The following is a 19,375-nucleotide window of genomic DNA, read 5'->3' as shown; positions in this document are numbered from 1 at the left end:
AAAACATTCTGCATCCCACTTTGGAGAATGGTCTCCGAGGTCTTAAACACTAGCAAGCGGCCATCTAAGATGCAATTGGTCTCAACCTACCTAGAGCAAAGGAGAATGAAGAACACCAAAGACACAAGGTAATTATGAGCCCAAGAGACAGAAAGGGTCACATAAACCAGAGACTACATCAGCCTGAGCCCAGAAGAACTAGATGGTGCCCGGCTACAACTGATGACCACCCTGACAGAGAACACAACAGAGAACCCCTGAGGGAGCAGGAGAGCAGTGGGATGCAGACCTCGAGTTCTCTTAAAAAGACCAGACTTAATGGTCTGACTGAGACTAGAAGGACCCCAGAGGCCATGGTCCCCAGACCTTCTGTTAGCCCAAGACAAGTACCATTCCCAAAGCCAACTCTTCAGACAGGGATTGGACTGGACTATGGGATTGAAAATGATACTGGTGAGGAGTGAGCTCCTCAGATCAAGTAGACACATGAGACCATGTGGGCAGCTCCATCTGGAGGTGAGATGAGAGGGCAGAGGGGGTCAGCAGCTGGCCGAATGGACACAAAAACAGAGAGAATAGAGAGTGGAGGGAAAGAGTGTGCTGTCTCATTGGGGGAAGAGCAACTAGGAGTATCTAGCAGGATGTATATAAATTTTTGTATGAGAGACTGACTTGATTTGCAAACTTTCACTTAAAGTACAATTAAAAAAAAAAAAACCTCATCTTCATGACTGCAGTTGTATGATCCTTGCTGGCTAAATTAGGCACTTAACCTAATGCTCCCAAACAACTATGAATAATTTTTTGAATTTATATATTCTCTATTCCCCCCCTGCCCCGGTCTTTTGAGTGGAACAAAAAGAAAACTCATTTTGTGGTGAAAGTTTAGTTTTAGCTGTTGTTTCACGGGACAGCCCTGCAGAATGGGATAAAAGGGTGTCAAGCGGAACAGCAGAATCCTGGTAGTAACACAAGGGAACAGTAAATGAGACAAAGATGCTGAGGAAGCCATATCAGGGAGTGTCAGCATCTTAATATAAAAACGGTATATTTTATATATACATACATATATATCAGAGAATTAGAATAACTTTTTTACTCAATAACTAATCAGGCTAAACTTAAGACCATGCCCATTTAAAAAAAAAACAACCACTACGTCGAAATCCAAAAGACGAACACAGGACAGTGATGGCTGCTCTACCAGGCATCAAGGTCAGTACTAAAGAAAATAAGCAAATAATCAGTGCCTTGTCTAGACCGCCTGTGTCAATGCTAACCACTTATCTCCCTGAAGGAGTCATACTTTTACTGCAGTCATTTCAGCCATCAATAAATTTAGCTTTCATAAATACACAGAGATTTCAGAAGTTTTACAAAAACGACTAAAGTCATTCAAACTGAAGCACTATGCCGGTTATATTATAATCAAGGTACTGATTGTTTCAAAAGGAGCCCTGGTGATACATGATTAAGCACTTGGCTGCTAACTGAAAGGTCAGATGTTTGAGCCCACTTCAGTGGCTTCGGGAGATAAAAGACCTGGCAATCTGCTCCCATAAAGATTACCGCCTAGGAAACCTATGCAGCAGTTCTGCTCTGTCCTATATATAGGGTCGCTATGACTAGGAATGGACTCAATGGCACACAACAACAACAATTCTTTCAAGAGAGCTAATACATTATTATCCTTCAAACTAGCGGATAGGCTAGATTCTAGTGTTGCCTTTCAAGAAAGAAATGTTTACAGTGGTCGTACAGCTCAAGGCTATCAGTATGATTTCAGTTTCTCAGATGAGGTGCCCTTATTTATGGCTTAGCAAACACAGTCACCCAAGAGAAGATGAGAAACAGCCGTCAGCCTAACTATCACTGACAGGACAAGTACATTCGATGAATACCACTTTCCATTTTTCATCTTCCTTCACTTTGTCCCAGGTCAAAGCCATCTGTAGGGTAGATAACAGAGCACTTGGGAACACTCTAGACAGGAGCACTGTAGGCCTTGAGCTGCTCAAGACCTGGTGAAGCCTATGTGCTGGGTCCTGCTGTTTCTGAGACTCCTCTATAACATAAATGTAGCATCTTCATTTACAAAAAAGGTAAAACAAGAAATACACTGGAAATGTCAGCTTGCTAGGGCAGAAATACACCGGACCAAGATTTAAGAGCCTCTTTGGAAACCCTGGTGGTGTAGCGGTTAAGAGCTATGGCTGCTAACCAAAAGGTCAGCAGTTCGAATCCACCAGGTGCTCCTTGGAAACCCTATGGGGCAGTTCTACTCTGTCCTCACAGGTTGCTGAGTCAGAATCGACAGCCTGGCGGCAAACATGTCAGCTTCCTCATACATGAAATAAGATGATTTATCATCATGTTTAGTCACGTAAATCCGAAGTACTCCTCCTCCCCTCATCAAATGCCATGGATCTGAAATGTTAAACGGTTGCCAGAGTACAGAAAGGCTGCCCTCAAGAGGTAGTCCGAAGTCTCTATTTAGAGAGCTAAAAACTGTATTTCAATAAATGATGGTTAGATTCCAACTTTTTTAAAAAAATCTAAACAAGAAGCAGAATACTATTTATCTAAAATAAAAAAAAGTGTACATATGTATGTACGTGTGTGTGTGTGTGTGTGTGTGTGTGTGTGTATCTCCCCTCCCTTCTTCAGAACCCTTGATCATAACTTTGCCAGGGCCTACAGCACACTAAGGCAGCCTTTCAGCAACCTTAAGGTACAGTAAGATGTGTTTATTACAACACATCTAAAAGCTGAAATATTATGAAGTCATTAAAAAGTGGAACACTGCCTACTTAGCTACTTTTCCCCTCAGAGGAAAAAGGTAAAAACTCAGAAAGAGGGGGAACATAATGCAGGCAGAAATCCTACCTACCACAGACCTTCAACTATGCCACAACCATGCTATTTTAAGAGGTGTAGGAAGATGCTACTAGCTTTCCGGCACATGATGTTTCTTTGGAGAGAAAGCTGCCCCAAGCCTTCCCTGATCTTTACCTTTGCCTTTTCCTAAAGCAGGCACAGCAGTAGCAGCTGAGGAGATAAAAAGAAAACAATTCTCTTTTTTAATTTTCCCCTCTCCTTTCTGAGAGAGAAGAGAAGAGAGGAGAACCATAACCACAACCACACAACTCCTCACTCTTTCATAGTTCTAGCTCAACAGCTGTAAGCACACAGGATATTTTTAAATCTAGTTAAGTACTCGGGTACTTATAATGAATTACAGCACAATACTTAAAATTATCCAATGAGGCAATCACTTAGCATTGTGATTCCAATTAAAACACTGTATATTTACGGGAATCTTCCATCATAAAATACCCAAAAGGCAAGATACATTGACAGAGATACTTCAAAAGTTGTACTGAGCAAATTAACTGTTCAAAAGAGGTTATAAAATCATATTAAAAAATTCCTTCATTAAAAGTATACTATATTTTTACACAAATAACGCACACCTTCAGTGTTTGTTTGCCAACTGCATCCTCACCCCTGGGATATTTTCATAAGTGCTGCTATGCCAATTTTTTTTTACATGTTGCTGTAAAAAAAATTAGCATAGTGCTACAAAAACACCCTGCAGGGGGAGGGCATGGTTGGCAAACCAACGTAGAAGGCATGCACCATTTGCATAAAAACATGGTATTTATGTAGTAAATACAAACATTTTAAAACTCATCATTTTCCCTTTTCCATATATACTGTACGAAAGTATTTAACACTTACATCTCAATTCTATACTGTCCAAAGTGTTATTTAATATCCTTAATATATAAAAGAAAGCTTTCTAATGATACAATTAAAAAAAAAAAAAAAACACTTAAGCCTACCACCCCCCCCCGCCCCAAATGAGGCTAAAGGTGCAATTCTCACAAACCAGTCAGTATATACAGGTCAACTTTCAAACTCAAAAAGTAATAAGTAAGTATGTAATAACGAAATTTCATTTTTACCTGTCAAACCAGTAAAATTTTCCAAACCAGAAAGAGGAACCTCAATAACAACAGTATGGATAAGAGAAGCTTTCTTTAATCCACAAAGAAAAAGTAATTTAAAAAAATGAGTACTGGCAACATTCACTGGACTCCTAGTTTGTACTAAGTATTGTTCCAGTCCCATAAAGTCCTTAGAAATTAAGTGGCATTATTACAGCATTTGTTGTATTTTACATATAAAGAAGTTGTGGTCAGGTAACTCCACGGTGGCCCTAAGTTCACACAGCCCCTAAGTGGCAAAGCCAGGATGCAAACCAGCTCAGTCTGCAGGGCTCACCTACCCTCCTCACCACCATGAGCTTGAGTTTCCAAGACAGAAGGGGTGGGAAAGTACTCAAGACACGCTAGAAATTCCTCCTAATAGACACTAGAAACTCCTAAAGCAATCTCTGCAAACAGATGGAGATAAACTAGCAAGGAAGAGAGACCCAGGGTGACGAACAGCACCCTGTCTGAGAACATCCTTTCCCAAATACTACCTAGTTCCAGTGAAAATAGGCAAATGGGTGGCTGTGGCTGAAAGACAGGGGAATTAAATAAGGAGACCAGGAAAATGAGAAAACTTCACATCAAGTTTTACCAAGCACCGTAGAAAAAAGAAAGCCGGTTATCTAGGTATCCATGAACCTATGAGCAGCTCACAAAAATGTACCGTAGAAAGAAGACAAGGCCAGGAAGCTCTCTGCGACCTGGCTGATACTCCTAGCCTACCAGCCCTTGCCACCCACCCTGCGCTCCAGTTCTTCCAAGGCACCCCAGGCTCTCTCAAGCACACTCTTTGCTCTGTCTCAAACATTATTCCCTTATTGGTTCGTCTGATTGACTCCCACTTCTATTTCAAGTAGCAGCTTAAACGTCACCAAGTTTAGCTGGAAAATACAGACAGAGGAGTAGGTTAAGACTAGAATGGTAATCTATCTGGGCCAAAAGAGTCTTAAGTGCCAGGCTAAGGAATTTGGATTTTGCAAAACAGGTGAGAGGGCTGGCAGTGAAGACTCCAGCTGTGTTTTTACTGTAGAGTAAAAAATACTCTGGACTACCTGGATTCAATTCTGCCATCTATTAGCTATTAGCTAGCTGTTAGGCTAGCTACTGTGCAACTCTGGAGAGGTTAATTAAATCTGTGCTTCCCATCCTAACTGCAGAGTGGGATAATAACAGTACTTAAATCGCAAGATTGTTACGAGGGTTAAAGAGTTAATGTTTAAAACAGTATCTGGCACATGATAAACGCTCAATAAATGTTCTGTTATTTAGGCATATTATCAAAGAACTAACGTGTAAAACGGACTGGAATGAGAAACCACAGGTAGAGATCAACTGGGTGGTTATTTCAACAGCCCAAGCAAGGGATCGTGGGAGCCTTTGGGAAGTTAATATTGGAAAAGGAAAGGAAGGGGATGTATGAACAGACACCTGAGGATAGAACTGACAGGCGTTGAAAATGTGTTTCCAAGTCGTGTCACGACTTGGAAAACAGTGGTGATAACTAGAAAATCCAAAAAGGGTACTCAGGTAAGATGATAAGCCAAAACCAAACCCGGTGCTGTCAAGTCGATTATGCTGGGGCAGAAAAAGAGGTTGAGCACCCCTGAAAAACAAGCTCTACAGTCATTTCCAGCTTTGACATTATCGTATTTACCTCAACACACCATAATCCAGAAAATAAGGCTGTACCAAAAGCAAGATCTCACACTTGCCAGTGAGATCAATACTCCACACATCAATACTTTAACTATAATCTATATATATGAGGCATCATTTCAACATTGTCAAAAGCCTACTTCCATCTTTCAGCATTAGTGCCTCTGTCATTAGATTTCCTCTTGAGTCATCTATGCTTTCCAGAGCACATAATCTTCTGTTGTAGATATACTTTTTGAATCCCTGCATAATGCCGTAACTGAAAATTTACCCCAAGTCACAATGGGATGAAACTTTTTAACATTAGAACAGTTGACATTTTCCATTAATCCTATGTGCATGATTTCCACTTACTACAATGGTTTTTAAAATGGTGTTTACAAGTTTTATTTACAACATCCAACACCTAAAAATAAGAGGTCATAACCTCAAATATCAGTGCAAATTTCTGTGTCCTGTTCTTTACAGTTTCATCCCACTGAGTAACCCTCTGTGAGCATCCCAAACTAATACTGAATGAGGGTCCCCCCAGGCTTATGTGTTGTCCTCAAATAGAACACATTATTCAAATGGAGAGCACGTCCCATTATATGACAGACTATATAAGAGATTCAAGTACGTGTTAGCACTCAAGTATGTAGGGATTGAGGGATAATTTTGGAGAAAAAACCAGACTTTATATTCAAACATGTATAATACATTTTATAAAATTCCAAATATAATCACAATGCTAAAAATCAGACTCAATAAGCTATCTTTTAATACAGAAAATATCTCTATTTCACCTTAGTTCTTTTAAACATTATTAAAACCAAACCCACTGCGTCGAGTCAATTTCGACCGAGTAGAACTGCCCCACAGGGTTTCCAAGGAGCGTCTGATGGATTCGAACTGCCAACCTTTTGGTTAGCAGCCAAACTCTTAACCACTACGCCACTAGGGTTTCCAAGCAATATTAAAAGGGTTCTCAAAAAAATATATATTTTTCCAGTTAAATGATACTGAAGCAAAAATACTGATACATGTCAATAACACCTTTTCCTACTCACCACTTAAAAGGATGTTTTTCTTTCCTTTAAGTCACTCGAGAAAATACCTTAAGACTTTTTAAATGAACTTCAATCCCTAAAATGAGGAAAAGGAATAGTTCTAACACAATTCAGTTTTAAGTATGCTAGACAAAAATAACCAGATTTGAGCCTCATTAAAACTGGAGAGGATCCCCCCCTCAACAGGGATGAGACAGTGTCATGGATTGAATTATGTCCCCCGAAAAACATGTGTATTAACTTGGTTAGGGCGTGATTCCCAGTATTCTGTGTTGTCCTCTATTTTGTGATTGTTATTTTATGTTAAGAGGATTAAGGTAGGATTGTAACACCATCCTTACTTAGGTCACCCCCCTGATCCAACATAAAGGGAGTTTCCCGGGGGGTGTGGCCTGTACCACCTTTTATCTATCAAGGGATAAAAAGAAAAGGAAGCAAGCAGAGGTTGGGGACCTCATACCACCAAGAAAGCAGCACCAGGAGCTGAGCGCATCCTTTGGACCTGGGGTCCCTGCGCCTGAGAAGCTCCTCGACCATGGGAAGATTGAGGACAAGGACCTTCTTCCAGAGCCAATAGAGAGAAAGCCCTCCCCTGGACGTCTTGAATTTGGACTTTTGGCCTACTTTACTGTTAGGAAATAAATTTCTCTTTGTTAAAGCCACCCACTTGTGTGTGGTATCTCTGTTATAGCAGCGCTAGATGACTAAAACAGATAGCAAGAAGCGGTCCATGGCATCTGCCTGGGCTGTAGATCCCAGCCCTGTCTAGGCCGCTCGTAGGAGGTCTTCCTCCATCAATTAGCCCCTCTGTCTCCTGTTATCTTTCACTTCTCTCTCATCCAGTTGTCTTAAACATATAAATATGCTCAACTTTCTTACTGCAAAAACAAAATCCTTCCTCAATTCTATATGCCTCCTTTAGCAATCTCTTAATTTATTCGTTTCTTTATTCATTTGTTTCACAAATATTTACGATTTGTTAATGAGCCCCTCCTACGCTCTAGACCTGTGCTGTCAATATGGTAGCCACTAGCCATAAGTGGCTAATGAGCACTTGAAACGTGGCTAGCCCAAATGGAATACGAAAAACAAAATGTGAAGTATCTTGATATTTCTTCAATTTGATTACAAGGTGGAATAATGTATTCTGAGTATACTGAATAAAATAATTACTAAAATTAATTTCACTATTACTTTTTACATTTTTTAAATGTGGTTCCTATAAATTTTTAAATTTTGTGAGTGGTACAAGTTTTATTTCCATACAGCACTGTTCCAGACAATTATTTTTAGCATTAGGGACACAAATGTGAAGACGATGGGCAACGTCTCTGGCCTCCTGGAGTTTACATTTTATTGGGGGGAGGGGGTATCCTTAGACAATAAACAAGTAACACAATAATATCAAAAAAAGGTGAGTGTTCTGAAGAATAACACAGGGAGGAAAAGACTGGGGAGAGAATGAGTTTCTTGCCCTCTTCCTCTCCCCTTCCCAACTCTCTAACAGGGAAGCCAAATAGGTTTCCTCTCAAGCACCAACTCAAATAGACTGGCAGTGGCTGTCTGGAGCACTCACTGCTATAGAAAAGAAGCCAAGGCTAACTTCAGCCTAGTTGGAAGGCCCAGCATGCTGTATCAGCCATGTCTGCATGGGCTTGGGAGACGGCAGCAGTGCCAAGTGTGACAACCTTCTATAAATGGCAGCTCCATACAGCCATCCACTCAAACTAAAAGCCTCAGAGTCCTATTCACTCCCTCACTGTCTCCTCCCCAGCCTTTTAAACACACACGCACACACACACATATCCAATCTAACTAAATTCTGCAACCTTTGCCTCAGGAATGCCTCACAAATCTGGCTGTTCATGTCAATCCACTACATCACAACCCTAACTCAGAAGAAAGGTCATGAGAGGGGATTCTATAGTAAGTGCTCCTTATCTGGTCTTTATGCCGACAGTTCAATCTGCCCCTGCTGTCAAAGCCTACTTCCTTAAAAAAAAAAGTCTCAAATCATCAACACTATAAAACATTCAGAGCTTCCAGGTTTAAGTGTAAACTCTTTAACTTCACACAATCTGAAACTACAAGACCTCTCCCTATCACATTTCCCACATTCTCTCTCTACCCTGAATCCTCAGCCCCACCTCTCTCCATCCTGTATCCCCACCTCTCTCCACCCTGTATCCCCATCTCCACCCTGTATCCCCTTCTCTCTCCATCCTGTATCCCCATCTTCTCCACCCTGTATCCCCATCCACAGCCTTTCCCTCAACCAAATGAACTCTTCTTCATATACACTAAACCTTTCACAACTCCACACCTGTGCAAAACTGTTCCCTCCATCTAAAAAGCTGTCCTCGCTCTCCCCTTTTCTGCTCCTACGAATCTTGAACTCAAACTTCCAGACCCAGATCAAAGTCATCTTCTCTAAGAAACCTTCTCAAAGTCTTACAGAGTGACTCACTCCCCTGGCTCCCTCCTTCCCCTTATACTCTGTTCTTATCTCAATGTAGCAAGTATGCTAGTAACCTTAAGGGAAGGACTGAGCTTACTTGTTTTTTATTCTCATAACTACAACAATGCAAAGGCAGAAAGAAAGCATTCAATAAATGAATGAGTGAATGAAGCAAAGAGCAATCCCTGAGCCTCTACCCCACAACCCTCACTCACAGTCTGGATTGGATACTCGTGCACTCCTGTAACACCCAGGCTGGACTATTAGAGCACTTCACCTGAACTGTATTAGACTGATTCCTCTACTCATCCACTAAGCCACAGAAAGGCAAGGATGTCTTCCTTACCTTTTTGATGCCAGCACATAAAAGACACTCAGTCAGTATTTACTTAGTGAGTGAGTGAATGAATGGACATCGTCAAGTCATCTAATTCCCCCACTTCAATTTTTATACAGAGGACAGCTGCAACCCAAAGAGGTTTAGTGACGTATACAACAAGGCCAGTAGCAAAATCAAGACTGGAACAGTCTTCTATTTTATACACAACTTTTTTCCTCCTTATGAAAAGGGTTCTTAAGTAGCTATTTGTTATTTTTTGGCCACTGAGTATCTGGACATTCTTCATAGCTTGTGGGAATCATGGAAGGCAAAAAAGGTTCTGCCTTCTACTATAAAAGCCAAATGTAACAAATATTTCCTCTTCTCTACTCCGTAGGGTTTTGTTAGTGGCTCAAGTTTGGAAATCAAATGCTCCTACTCAGAGCTTAGAATACTGAATATTCACTCTTGCAAGATGCAGGGAAAGTGAAAGAATATTCACTGTGGGGACAGGAGCGGGAAAGCTGAGCCTCTGGCAGCAATTCACTGCAGAAGTTCCAGGAGAGGCATCCTGAACAGACCGGTCCTATGGCCAATCCTTGCTGAGCCCTCTACTGCCTGCCACCTCGGTTCCTACTTATTTCTCTAGCTCAGTTGCCAGCTTTCCAATCAATTCTCTGAGCTACCTTATAGCCTTCCATTAAATTCATTTTCTGTCCAAGTTAGCCAGAAATGGGTTTCTGTTATCCACATCCAAATCAAACCTAAAAGTAACAGAACTATTTACAGTCAGTCAGTGACCAAGGGATATTCTCCTTGATGTCAAATAGTTAAAGTGATGAAATGCCATATAATACAGGCAACAACTACTTATCGAGCACTCCTTGTGTCAAACATTTCCTCTTGGTGCTGGGGTTATAGCAGTGAATAGGACAGAGTCTCTGCTTTCTGGAGGTTACTTTCTAATGTAAGTGGACAAAATGAACATCCAAACAAGCAGATGGTTGGGGGAGATGCTGTTTTTGCTAGGAAGGTCAGAGAAGGCCTCTCCAAGAAAGTCCTTAGCTTCAGTTTCATTTGACTCATTTCAAATTAACTAATGTGTCTGCGGAATATATTAGTTTATAGCACCAATCACAGCCAGGCGTAAGATCTTAACATTTTTTTTCCCAACTGAAGTAGAGAATCATAGTGTTTCCATATGAAAACCTCAGAACCTCAGTATGAAAGAGTAATCACTGCCCATCTTGTCACTAGGCCAAGAAAAAGTTGGGAATTTTGCACCTTGCCCATTATAAGATTAACAGTATTATTCTTATTATAATTAATTTGAGGGTAAGGGCTTCCCTGCTTATAAAACAGTGAGTAGATTCTGATACCAGAAATGACCTAAACATTGGGAAACAAATGTTGCAACATGCAGAAAAATTTAACTAATGAATGCTAATGATACACACTCAAAGACACACACACACACACACACACACACACACACACAGGAGCCCTGGTGGCACAGTGGTTTAAACACTCAGCTGCCAACCAAAAGGTCAGCGGTTCAAACCCAACAGCAGCTCTGCAGGAGAAAGATGTGGCAGTCTGCTTCCTTCTAGATTTACAGCCTTGGAAACCCTATGGGGTGGCTCTACTCTGTCCTCCTATAGGGTTGCTATGAGTTGGCTGTTAACTCGATGGCAGCAGGTTTGGTGTTGTTTGTTTGTTTGTTTGTTTGTTTTGGTGCAACTCAGGTAACAAGTTACTTTTATTTTTAAAATGTAAAATAAAAATAGCCTATTCAGGTCCATAAGAAAAAAAAATTTAATATTTAAATTGACATTTTTTTCCTATTCAGTAAATAGTTAATGGGAAAACTGGCACCGCTTTCCAGCTATTAAAATATTACTAAACTGACATCTGAGAAATTAACATAAAGGCGGCTTTCTAGTCGTTCATCTTTGAATTTGTGTGGTGTTTAAGAGTTTATAAAGTGTGCTCACATGTGCTATCTCATGTGAACCCCTCACAGGAGCTGGAATTATTTATCACTCCCACTACAAAAGCAAAGGAATGGGCCATGGAGAAGGTCAAGGTCACAGAGTGTGTTAACAGTAGGAAAAAAAAAAAAAAAAACAGTAGAGCTGAGGCTAAAGTTTGTTTATTCCTTTGAACGTACTATTTACTTAGTGCCTGTTGCATGCCATAGGCACTATATAGACCAAAATGAGAGAGAAATCCTGTGCCTGCACTCCAACTTCCAACTGTAGAAGCACAATGTCCAGGATGGGCAGGAACAGTTCTCAATCAGTCCCTCTGCTACTTGGTGATACTACTCTTTGAACCTTTCTTGTCATTAGCACTCGTTTCTCTTTGTCAGCGACAACGATGGCTTGGGAAGGAAGAAGGGGCAATAATCATCTGACTATACAGGCATAACTTAAATATTACAATTCCTCTACCCTCCTCAAAGAAGACTTGTTACTTCTTTTGCATCCCTCTCTTCCCAGTTAAAACCAAACCCAGTGCCGTTGAGTAGATTCCAACTCCTAGCGACCCTATGACCCTCTTCCCCGTAGGAAACCCTGGCGGCGTAGTGATTAAGTACTATGGCTGCTAACCAAGAGGTCGGCAGTTTGAATCTACCAGGTGCTCCTTGGAAACTCTATGGGGCAGTTCTACTCTGTCCTATAGGGTTGCTATGAGTCGGAATTGACTCGACGGCAATGGGTAGTAGGTAGCTTCCTCATCAATGTGTGTTCAGGTCTCATGAGGTGAGTTAGTTGAGTCAGTCAACAATATTTTTTGAGTGCCTGTTATGTGCCAGTAACCAAATATTTGTCAGTGAATGAAGCAGCAGCTCCATCCTTAAGGGCCTTAAACTGTATGCTGGGAAAGAGACAATAACGCAAACACATGTAATATATAGGTAAGACGATTTTGGGGTACCTCACAATAACCTTGCTTCTTAAGACTCAAGACAAAGGACTCTAGGACACAGGTTAGGTAGGGTGATGAGGTGACTCTGGGGTGGGGGCTAGCCAGGCCAGAAAGATCTTATGATTGCCTCGTTATATCAACTGACCTCAGGGAGAGGGGCTGGTCAGGCCAGAAAGACCACCTCATGATACTGACTGACTTCAGGGAAGAGGGGCTAGAGTTTGCATTATCTAATGAGAACCCTAATAAAAGCTCAGGACACTGAAGCTCCCTGGGCTTCCTAGTTGGAGAAAGACTTAAGCGTGTAATACGGCCCTTTTCGGGACATAGAAGGTCCACACCGGACACCCTTCCAGACTTCTCCCTGCGCATCTCTTCACTTACATCCTTTTCCTACAATAAAACTATAACTATAGCACTTTTCATGAGTTCTGTTAGCTGTTCCAGCAAATTCAAAGGAGTTGTAAGAGCCAGCAGGTCAGAAGTGAGGACGGCTGGGAATCCCTGAACTTCCGGCTGGTATCCAGAGCGGGTACAGGGAACTCCCAAATTTGTAGCCAGTAGGTCAGAAGTGAGAGGAACACTGGAGACTCCCAAGTTTGCAGCTGGCGTCTTAAGCCTTGGGCTGATTGGATAATTTGAAGGATGGCATCTTTTTAACGTGTGAGATACAACCTAGCTGCATGTGGCCAGGGTGAAAGAAAGAAGCTTCATGAGCAGCTGGTGTCAGAATTGAACAGACAAGTGGAAAAGTGGGGATTTGTTATATTCTCATACTCTTAATAGGCAGCAAAGTCCACAAGGATAGAAGCAGATTCTAAATTTTCACAGCTCTATTCCCTACACATAGCAAACAGTTCTGAACTTGGTAGGTTCAATAAACACTTAATAAATTAATGCATGTCTAACTTACGTTAATAGCCTCCTAAATGCCTTACCTGATTCAAATGCCTCATTTCAACAGCTTGTCTGCTCAGACACATTAATGTATTCAATCCAAGTAGCCACTAGTTATAAGGTACTACAAGTGGTACTGGGGACAACAAAAGAAATGGGATACAATACCAAATTCAGTCTCCAAAAACGTTGCAAATATGTGTGGAAAATGCCAATGTAAATAACTACTTTAGTTCTGATAAGTAGGTGACGACTTTTAAACAAGATAGGCAGAGGAAAGGAAAGGGGCATTCCAAGCTGAGGAAAGAACATGAATTAAGATCCTATGAACTTAAGGGACATGTTGGTGGGAGAATGCCCGGTTTCATGTAAGTAGAGAAATGAGAATGGAAAGGTTACAGAGGCCTTGATAATCACAAAGAAGTATGCTCCACAAAACCATGAATACCACTCACCAACCAGGAGTAATCCTTCTAAATGTAAATCAAATCACATCATTCACTTGCTTAAAGCCCTCCAATTACTCTACATCACAATTAGAATACTCCTTACCCTACTTATAAGACCTTTTAGAATTTGGCTTCACTTCACTGGCCTCATCCTGTACCATCCTCTTTTACCCTCAAACCATAGGCCTGACTGGCCTATTTTCTGGTCCAGTAACATTCTCAGCATTGTTCCTGCCTTACGCTCAGCTCAAGTGGGTTATTCACACTTCACTCTCCTAGATTACTATTTTATACCACCTCCTTTTGGCTAAAACTCTTCACACTTCCTCCTGCATCCTCATTCTCAGCTTCCTGCTTCAGAGAAAACTGTAAGAGAATACCCATACTCCCACTTCCACTTACTAGTCTACCAGCATCTACACCCACATACTCTGCCTCCCCACTGTTAACCACAGATAAACTTTCCAAGTTCCTAACTGAAGATAATCTCTCCATTTGCACACAAGATTCCTGCCATTCTCATCTACTCAAGGGCATCAACTCCAGTAAGTCTCCCCTTCTATCACCTATGTTAATTTTTTACTGTTACTTCTCCCCATTTAAAAAAAAAATTTTTTGACCACATTTCTTCACCAGATACTACTCCAATCCCTTTATAGTAAAACTCTCCGAGTTTTCTCCCACTCTCTCTTAAACCTACCCCAAATAGATTTTCACTCTCGAAATCCACCAAAAATATTCATTAAGATAACCAGTGACACACTGCTAAATCTAAGTCAATTTTTAGTCCTCACTTTACCTGATCTATTAGCACCATATGACAGAACTGAATGCTCTTCCCTTCTAGAAAAACTCTCTTCACTTAACTTAAACGCTGCCATACTTGCCAGGATTTCTTCCTCGCTCACTAGTTTTTTTTCACTAGTTACTTCTTTCCAATTTCTTTGTTGATTCCTCCTTTTCTTCCAATCTCTAACATGGCAGTGGCTGAGGACTTAGTCCTACCTAGGCCCTCTTCTATTCTCTACATATATAAATTCCCTCATCTAGCTCACGGCTTTTGAAACCATTGATATGGTAAGCACTTCCAAATGCACGCATCCAACTCAAACTTTTGCCAGACCTGTAGTTTATTTAAAACTCCATCTAACTACTCAATACCTGAAACTGGGTATCTAATAGACATATTAAATTTAACCCACCCGGGAACTTCTACATTTGGTCAAGATGGAGTATTTACCTTCATGCTCAAGACAACGAAAAAACGGACTAAATATATGAAACAACAGTTTTAAAGACAATGGACATCAAGCAACAAAGGACAGCAACGCCTGAGATGAAAAACAAAAGAATGAGCCCTACAACTGCCCCAGCGTAATAAACTGCCCCAGCGTAATGCCTTTCAGTTTCTAGCCCCCACTGCAGAGATTCCAGCAGACTCCTTTAGTAATAAAGACAGAACTCAGAGCACCAAAGTGGCAAGCATTCACAAGAAAGAGTGCCAGAGAGGAAAGTGTTGGACATAAAGTTCCAGAGATCTGTACAGGATACATCCCACCATCATACGTCCCACCGTCATATGTCCCACCTTCATGAGTATTCAACTGAGTACTTACGTGCACATGAATGTTAGAAAACCACTGAAAGCCTAAGAAAGGACCAACCAAAAAGACTGGAAGTAACAGTGCCTAGTGCTCACACAATGCTGGGAAGTGTGCCTGTTCCCATCAGCCAGACTGGGAAACCTCAATATTCAGTGAACATTAGATTAAAAGTACACCGGCAGTCTTTACTCAGTAAAAATAAAAAAAAACTGAGGAATAATTAGCCCAAGACTAAATACTGTGCTGGTCCCATCTACAAAGTCTCATAAGTAACCCCCCTACACCCAAAATCAAACTATTTCCAAGTTAACGTAACTGTGTCTCAGAAAAAAGGTCAAGAAAATTTATAGGAATACAAAAATATTCAGGACCCAACAAAATAAAAGTTCGCAAATGTCTAGCATATAATGAAAAATTACGTGGCATGCAAAGAAGCAGGACAACACAACTCATAATGAGAGTTTTAAAAGAATAAAAGAAATTAATCAAACAAACCAAGCCAGAACTGACACAGCTATTACAATTAGCAGGCACAGACGTTTTAGCAAGTATTATAACTGCTATATTCCATACATGCAAATAATTAAAGAGAGTCATGGAAAATATTTTTAAACTCGAACTTCTAGAAATGAAAGCTACAAAGACTAAAAAAAAAAAAACTAGACATAGATGGATTAATAACATATTAGACATTGCAGAAAAGATTAGTGAACTCGAAGACACCAGAATAAAAACTATCAAAAATGACACAAACGAATCTGTGAAACATTTCATAACACGGAGGAACCTGGAAGGCACTATGCTGAGCGAAATTAGTCAGAGGCAAAAGGACAAATATTGTATAAGACCACTATTACAGGATCTTGAGACACAGTATAAACTGAGAAGAACACATACTTTTGTGGTTACGAGGGGGGAGGGAGGGAGAGTGGGAGAGGGTTTTTTACTGATTAGTTAGTAGATAAGAACTACTTTAGGTGAACGGAAGGACAATACTCAATAAACGGAAGGTCAGCTCAACTGGACTGGACCAAAAGCAAAGAAATTTCCGGGATAAACTGAATGCTTCAAAGGTCAGCGGAGCAAGGGCAGGGGTTTGGGGACTATGGCTTACGGGAACTTCTAAGTCAACTGGCAAAATAATACTATTATGAAAACATTCTGCATCCCACTTTGAAATGTGGCGTCTGGGGTCTTAAATGCTAACAAGCGGCCATCTAAGATGCATCAGTTGGTCTCAACCCACCTGGATCAAAGGAGAATGAAGAACACCAAGGTCACACGATAACTGTGAGCCCAAGAGACAGAAAGGGCCACATGAACCTGAGACTTACATCATCCTGAGACCAGAAGAACTAGACAGTGCCCGGCCACAACCGATGACTGTCCTGACAGGGAGCACAACAGAGAACCCCTGAGGGAGCAGGAGAATAGTGGGATGCAGACCCCAAATTCTCACAAAAAGACCAGACTTAATGGTCTGACTGAGACTAGAGGAATCCCGGTGGTCATGGTCCCCAAACCTTCTGTTGGCCCAGGACAGGAACCATTCCCGAAGACAACTCATCAGACACGGAGGAGACTGGACAATGGGGTTGGATGAAGAGTGAGATCCTGATGAAGAGTGAGCTACTTGTATCAGGTGGACACTTGAGACTGTGTTGGCATCTCTTGTCTGGAGGGGAGATAGGAGGGTAGAGAGGGTTAGAAACTGGCAAAATTGTCACGAAAGGAGAGACTGGAAGGGCTGACTCATCAGGGGGAGAGTAAGTGGGAGTATGGAGTAAGGTATATATAAGCTTATATGTGACAGACTGACTTGATTTGTAAACGTTCACTTAAAGCTCAATAAAAATTATTTTAAAGAAGAATGACACAAAGGGCGGGGGGGGGAAGACATTCAGTGAGTTCTGGGACAACCTCAAGTACCCTAAGATACATGCAACTAAATCCCCTAGTAAAAGGAAAGAAAGAGAAAACAAAAAAAATTTTTTTTAAATAATTGGTCAAGAATTTTCCAAATTTGATGAAAACCATAAACCCACAGATTCAGAAATTCGACAAGCACCAAGCACAAGAAAACTACGCTATAATCAAAATGCTCAAACCCAATGATGAACAGAAAACCTTAAAAACAATCAGGAAAAAAAAAACTAACCTCGTTGTCATTGAGTCGATTCTGACTCACAGAGACTGTGCAGGACAGAGTAGAACTGTCCCATAGGGTTTCCAAGCAGCTGCCGGTGGATTTCAACTGCTGATCTCTTAACCACTATGGCACCAGGGCTCCAAAGTGAAGAAAAGCCAACCAAAATGACTGCTGGAACAGTTAAGATACTAGCCCTTATCTTAAGAAGATGACACCAGCTGGCCTGCAAGCTCAAACAGTGAAATAAGACACTGGAGGTCTTGATCACTCTGACCACCTGTATTTGGTAAATGAATAACCCCAGTAGCCTTGCTTTTGTTCAATTTTTATTTACTCTCCACCCTAAAACATTCTTCCTTCCTATTACTCACCAGCTATCTGAATCCTAAATCACGTTTAAAACCTAAACACAAGTTCTATGGGCTTCCTTTTTTTAAGTGTTTCTCAGGCTACTCAATCCATTTCCCATGTCCCTATCCTTAAAACTCCTAGTGATTTTTTTTCTATACTCTACTAGATAAATCCTACGGCACTTTCTGTATGGTCATCTTATAATTTGCACATATTTACTTCTCGACTCTTGAACAAAACCTGGGTTTTGTATTTCCTCCAGAACCTCCCATGTAACAGTATCCAAATAAAGGCTTAAAGTGAGCCAAAGATAATAGTATAAGCAATAGTTAAAACACCTGACTTAAACTAGAAAGGTAATAACAGCAAGGGGCAGTGAATAAGAATCTGATCTTCAATCTGATCTTCCAACAGAACATGAACAGGGGGTTCAAGTTTATGCTCCTTTTTGCTGTTATTAAATGGACAGTACAACATAAACTCTGCCCAGAAGCCTTACCAATTTATGAAAAACAAACATGTATTTTTATAAAAAGGTCAAAATCATAAGAAAAATCAAATATGCTACTTATTCCAATGGTACTACTTCAAACCTGGGGGGGGGGGACAATTTTACTGATCAGAGTTTTAGAAAACCTGCACATAGTGCTGTTACCTGAGACTTACATTTTAAGAGACAAAGCCAAAGTATTTCCCTTTTATGTCATAAAATATTTAAAGATTTTATACAACTCAATTTCTATAATTTAATACACATATATTGGTTACAAGTATTTAACAGAGCAATTAAATCCTATTTCCACTTCTGTTCTAAAATCCGCCTGCCCGCAGTGAGTGGGAACTGCTGCAGATCATTAAACACTCATTTATCAATGTCTCTTACCAGGCAACACAATGCAGCAGAATAGCACACAGAAACCATCCTGAACCCCAGCAACAGCGGCTAATTAGCATAGCCTACCACTAAACCGACACCGTATGATTGGAACTGTTAGTCGGAATGTTGGCCAATCAAACTAGGTTATGCAAATAGCCTATTTTAGTTGCTGGGGTAGAGATACTTCCAATTGTCCAATAGGAAAACAAGCAATAAACAAGAAATGAAATTTCAGCTTTGTCAGATTTTTAAGTTGCTATTAACACTTTCAGGTTTAGAGCAAAATTAACAGCAACTGGTAAAGGATTAGAATCATATTCCACAGTCTGTGTGTATGGTAATACATACAGAATACAGTTAAAAGTAATGCATTTGTTATAATTTTAACTTTTTACTACATAGATACAAGTTTTTACAACAGAAACTGCCATCAACATTTCAACTTTTTTCTCCACCTAATCAAAACTTTATGTAAATGTCTTTCCATACATTCAAGAAGATTCTCAAACATTACACATTTTAGAGAAACCTTACAAAACATTTTTATTCTATAAAGAAAAGACTAATAAATAGTGCGCATAAGAAAAAGCATGGCTCACTTTTCTCAAATAAGCTTCTATCAGGTGAAAAAAAATAA

The 19,375-nt window shown here is 40.5% G+C and overlaps 1 protein-coding gene across 4 annotated transcripts in view; it reads right to left on the bottom strand.

Annotated features, from left to right (window-relative positions):
- The window catches only part of DYRK1A (dual specificity tyrosine phosphorylation regulated kinase 1A), a 146,442-nt gene that overhangs the window by 57,852 nt on the left and 69,215 nt on the right, over positions 1-19,375 (bottom strand). The window contains exon 1 of one of the 4 annotated variants that reach the window (XM_023559097.2): positions 6,704-6,724. The exons of the other annotated variants lie outside the window; for them this stretch is intronic. The gene's annotated coding sequence lies outside the window, so the exon portion shown is untranslated. Of the gene's footprint in view, positions 1-6,703; positions 6,725-19,375 lie in introns of those variants that run through there. 4 annotated transcript variants of the gene reach the window in all.

The sequence above is a fragment of the Loxodonta africana genome, chromosome 2 (assembly GCF_030014295.1).
Source record: "Loxodonta africana isolate mLoxAfr1 chromosome 2, mLoxAfr1.hap2, whole genome shotgun sequence".
Lineage (NCBI taxonomy): Eukaryota > Metazoa > Chordata > Mammalia > Proboscidea > Elephantidae > Loxodonta > Loxodonta africana.
This window is presented reverse-complemented; position numbering and strand designations above follow the sequence as displayed.